The following is a 6,000-nucleotide window of genomic DNA, read 5'->3' on the forward strand; positions in this document are numbered from 1 at the left end:
TCACAGAATTGATTCATGAATTCTTCCAAAGGTAGGACCATGGAGCTCAGTTCAGATCTGTCGGTGGATGTCCACCGTTTAAATTGAATTTCATCAATATCCTCTCGTTCATAAGCACTCAGTAGCTCAGTTTTGAAGTCTTCAATTGATGGGCAACTTTCACAAGTTCTTAAATAACATGCCGGTTGTGCTGGGTTACAAACTATGCGTGCTATCACATGATGATAGCGAGGAGGTTTGGCTATCTGTGGCATTTTGGAACCAAACATCATGACTTTCACATTTTGATGTATCGTACATACACATACACTGTGTGTACCGCCTGAACCGGCCAGGACACACTCCGAGGGACGGAGCATGGCGAACTTCGCGAATCCAACTTTCAAGCCAGGGTTCTTCTCTGAATTTCTGAAACAGTTCCTTGAGATTGTTTAGTACCAGGCGCTTTTGAATTTTGTCTTTTCCATGTTCATTCCTGACCACCACACAGTCCTTTTTTCCCGGCATTATTCGGCTGACTTCATCACTTCGGTAAAATTCGGTTACGGCGGATTTCACTTCGTCAGGCAATATTTTACCCTGTTTGGGATTTGGAGACGATAGCATACCATTTTCTTTCTCTAAATTTTTGGCTTGCACAGCCATTCTTTGGGAGCAAGTGAATTCACTCATCATCCCTCTGGTGCTCATATTCCCAGCAAATATTGTCAGCATACGTCTTTGCTCTGAACGGCTCAAAACAACGTATTTTTCTTTCAGGCTTTTGATCACCTCTGGCATGCAGTTTTCATCACATTTTGATGCTGCACTTTGTGTTTTCTTCACAGTGCTTGGTCCAGCAACTAGTTCTAATTTCTTTCGCACAGAATCTTTCACTTTACTTCGCTTTTCAGGAACGTACCCTGGGTTCCTTTACGCCTTTCGTTTGTCGAATGGGCTTTCGTCTATCATTGATAATGACTGGTTTAATAGGTCAACTTCTGCTTCTCGCTCAAAAACCTCCTCCTCCACATCTGTCGAAATAGATTCTGCAATGCCTTCGATAGTACCTTCTGATGATAATTTCAAACTGGTCGAAGATGATTCTTCAATACGCTCTGGTGACAACTGAGAAAGTTTCTTTCTGCACGAAGTACAAAGTCTGTCATCTTTTTTCACCTTTGATGAAAATTTCATTAACATATCATTTGATACATTGCGAAGATCTTTTTTTTGTTTCGTTTTATGGCAGCTGAATGGATCGCAACAGCATTTTCGGAACTCCTTTCGATCTTCAGTCGCCATGCTTACCGCAAAATATGCAAAAACTGAGATTAGCCCATTTATAACTTAATTCGATGATGGTTATACAATAAATGTACACTTAGAAATCAATAGGCAGAATAATTTTTGCAAGTGATGCAATATATATATATATATATATATATATATATATATATATATATATATATATATATATATATATGTATGTATATGTATATATATATATGTATATATATATATAAATATATATATGTATATATATATAAATATATATATATATATATATATATATATATATATACATTATACATACATATAATAATCCAGGCCCGGTGTATGCCCCGGTTAGAATAGGTGTACCATATCCCTGTGTGTCATAAGAGGCGACCAGGGTTGCATCAGGAAGGGCATCCAGCGTAAAAACCAATGCCAAATCATTATGCGGACAACAAAACGAATTTCCAAACCGGATCGGTCGAGGCCCGGGTTACCGACGACCGCCACCAGTACCAGTGGTCAGCAGGATACCAGTGGAAATTGTGCTACTGCTGAGCGAAGGAGAAGCAGGAGATGGGGAAGGCGAGTCCGGAGTCAGTGGGAGAGGGGGAAGGGTAGAAGTGTGGAGGTGAGAGTTGGAACTCTGAATGTTGGGACGATGACTGGCAAAGGGCGAGAGTTGGCTGATATGATGGAGAGAAGAAAGGTGGACATACTGTGTGTACAAGAGACCAAGTGGATGGGGAGTAAGGCTAGGAGCATTGGAGGTGGTTTCAAACTGTTCTACCATGGTGTGGATGGGAGGAGAAATGGTGACGGGGTAATCCTGAAGGAAGATTATGTTAAGAGGGTATTGAAGGTGAGGAGAATGTCTGACCGAGTGATGAGTGTGAAGTTGGAAATTGAAGGGGTGATTATGAATGTCATCAGTGCATATGCACTGCATATGGGGTGTGAGAGGGAATATAAAGAAGATTTCTGGAGTGAGTTAGATGAAGTGGTGGAGAGTGTATCCAAGGATGAAAGAGTGGTAATTGGAGCAGATTTCAATGGGCATGTTGGGGAAGGGAATAAAGAGGATGAGGAGGTGATGGTTAGGTACGGTCTCAACAAGAGAAATGTGGAAGGGTAAATGGTGGTAGAGTTTGCAAAAAGAATGGAAATGGCAGTGGTAAATACGTATTTCAAGAAGAAGGAGGAACACAGGGTGATGTACAAGAGTGGAGGAAAGTGCATACAGGTGGATTACATCTTAAGCAGGAGATGCAACCTGAAAGATATTAGAGACTGTAAGGTGGTGGCAGGGGAGAGTGTAGCTCGACAGCATCGATTGGTGGTCTGTAGGATGATTTTGGAGGTGAGGTTGAGGAAGAGAGTGAGGGCTGAACCAAGGACCATATGGTGGAAGCTGAAGGAGGAAGACTGTTGCGTGGAATTTAGGGAGGAGGCGAGACAGGTGTTGGATGGTGGTAAAGATGGGTGGGATGATTGGGCAACTACAGCAGAAGTGGTGAGGGAGATAGCTAGGAAGGTACTTGGTGTGACATCTGGACAGAGGAAGGAAGATAAGCAGACTTGGTGGTGGAACGAGGAAGTACAGGAAAGTATAAGGAAGAAGGGGTTGGCGAAAAAGAAGTGGGATTGTCAGAGAGATGAAGAAAGTAGGCAGGAGTACAAGGAGTGGCGGCGAAAGGCAAAAAGAGAGAGGTGGCAAAGGCTAAGAAAAAGGCATATGACGAGCTGTATGAGAAGTTGGATACAAAAGAAGGGGAAAAGGATTTATACCGATTGGCAAGACAGAGGGACCGAGCTGGGAAGGATGTGCTGCAGGTTAGGGTGATAAAAGACGCAAATGGGAATGTGCTGCCGAGCGAGGAGAGTGTGTTGAGAAGGTGGATGGAGTACTTTGAGGAGCTGATGAATGAAGAAAATGAGAGAGAGAGAAGGTTGGAAGAGGTGGAGATAGTGAATCAGGAAGTGGGATGGATCAGTCAGGATGAAGTGAGGACTGCTATGAAGAGGATGAAAAGTAGAAAGGCGGTTGGCCCAGATGACATAGCAGTGGAGGCATGGAAGTGCTTCGGAGAGATGGCAGTGGGGTTGTTAACCAGATTGTTTAAGAAAATCTTGGAAAGTGAGAGGATGCTGGAGGAGTGGAGAGTAAGTGTACTGGTTCCGATTTTCAAGAACAAGGGTGATGTGCAGAGCTGATGAAATTACAGAGGGATAAAGTTGTTAAGCCACACCATGAAGTTGTGAGAAAGAGTCGTGGAAGCTAGGTTGAGAAGAGAGGTGACGATTTGTGAGCAGCAATATGGCTTTATGCCAGGAATGAGCACCACTGATGCGATGTTTGCTTTGAGAATGTTGATGGAGAAGTATAGGGAAGGCCAGAAGGAGTTACATTGTGTGTTTGTGGATTTAGAGAAAGCTTATGATAGGGTGCCAATAGAGGAGTTGTGGCATTGTATGAGGAAGTCGGGAGTGCTGGAGAAGTATGTGAGGATCGTGTAGGATATGTATGAGGACAGTGTGACAGCGGTGACTTGTGCGGTAGGAATGACAGACCGGTTTAAGGTAAAAGTGGGATTGCACCAAGGATCAACTCTGAGCCCTTTCCTGTTTGCAATGGTGATGGACAGGTTGACGGACGAGATCAGACTGGAGTCTCCATCGACTATGATGTTTGCGGATGACATCATGATCTGTAGGGAGAGTTGGGAGCAGGCTGAGGCGAGCCTTGAGAGGGGGAGATACGCACTGGAGAGAAGGGGAATGATAGTCAGTAGGAGTAAGACGGAGTACATGTGCGTAAATGAGAGGGAGGGTGGTGGTATGGTGCGGTTGCAAGAAGTTGAGGTGGGGAAGGTGGATGGGTTTAAATACTTGGAATCAACTGTCCAAAGTAACGGATAGTGTGGGAGAGAAGTGAAAAAGAGAGTGCAGGCAGGATGGAGTGGGTGGAGAAGAGTTGCAGGAGTGATTTGTGACAGAAGGGTAGCTGCAAGAGTGAAGGGGAAAGTATATAAGAAGGTAGTGAGACCAGCTATGTTGTATGGTTTGGAGGCGGTGGCGCTGACAAAAAGACAGGAAGCGGAGGTGGAGGTGGCAGAGTTAAAGATGCTGCAATTCTCGTTGGGAGTGACGAGGATGGACAGGATAAGGAATGAGTATATTAGAGGGACTGCGCAGGTAGGACGGTTTGGAGACAAAGTGAGAGAGGCGAGATTGAGATGGTTTGGACATGTGCACAGGAGGGAAGCGGAGTATGTCGGTAGAAGGATGCTGAAGATGGATCCGCCAGGCAGGATGAGAAGAGGAAGGTCAAATAAGAGGTTCATGGATGCGGTGAGGGTGGACATGCGGGTGGTTGGAGTGTCAATGGATGATGTGGAGGATAGAGCGAAATGGAGACGGTTGATCCGCTGTGGCGACCCCTAACGGGAGCAGCCGAAAGAAGAAGAAGATATATAATAGTCCAGAGATGATGATTGTCAATTTCAGACATAAGGTCACCTGCCAGCAGGTGTCGCCATTGGAACCATGATGGCAAACTTCGCCCAAAGTCGAATCAAGAATTAGTGATATGTGGACCCCGAACAATAAAACAATCATCACACTTGAACCCATTGAGATCACATTTTCATTTATGCTGAGGTGTTGGAGTATATGAAGGGGTATTCTCACACGAAAAAATCGGGATCATCAGTTTGGCTGGGGGGGGGGCGGGGGCCCAAGGTCAAAGGGCGCCCCAAACTATTCCTTTTTGTATTACTGTTTCGGAGTGATTTTCCTTTATGCGATTCGAAAGATCTTACTTTTACGAGCATTTTGCTCCCAAGGTCATCCAAATCGGACTACTAAAACCTGCGATATGGCCACTGGAAGATTGTGGGTCAACCGGGAGTGCCCAAATTGGGGGGGCGGGGCAGGTCTGAAAATTGACACATAGTGTTTTACGGTGGATACAAACACTTGCACACAAAAAGAGTGAAATCTAAGACGATGTGTCAAAATTTCGCTGAAAAATGTGTACACTTGACATGGAATGCCCCAGATGGAATATTGCTGGTTGTTCTGTTGGAATGAGACCTGCTATGGTTTTTTAATCTGTTGAATATTCATTGTTTTGAAGAGCAATCACAACATAATCAGTCAGTTGATTTATCTCTTCCAGTTGTTGAAATAATCCTTCATCATCATATTCTAATTCTCCGATATCTTCCAGTTCTTCATCCATCATTTGACGAAAATCTTTTATCATTTGACGGTTTTTAGAGGTGTATTCCATCAGAAGAATTGTTGACAATTGTTGGGGAGTTTTTCTTAAAACTGGCTTTAAAAGTTTCTCGTTTTCTTTCAAACGCTTCGTCACCCGTTAGTTTCTGTCTGCATTTCTTGTTTATGTCTTCCTTTTGTTTTACAATTTTTGAAACCAACTCTTGATGTTCCTTAAATCTTCTTGCTCATTCTTTCGCATACATGTATTAATTGGAAAATATCATTTTGTGAATTGTAAAGGTCAAGAGGGAAATTTTCCTTTATTCATCATTAAAATAGATGTGTTCAAATAAATTATTTTCTTCAAATATTTTGTCAAATTCTTTATTGGAATTAATACGAGCTGTAATTTCTTCTTCACTAATACTTGTATCTCTGCTTTTCATACGTTTGCTTTGAGTGTCTTCATCAACATCAAAACCGAATGATAAAATCATAATGCCATTACCACTCAGATGT

This window comes from Eptatretus burgeri, chromosome 17 (assembly GCF_056783735.1).
Source record: "Eptatretus burgeri isolate ZD-2024b chromosome 17, Ebu_testis_v1, whole genome shotgun sequence".
Classification (NCBI taxonomy): domain Eukaryota; kingdom Metazoa; phylum Chordata; class Myxini; order Myxiniformes; family Myxinidae; genus Eptatretus; species Eptatretus burgeri.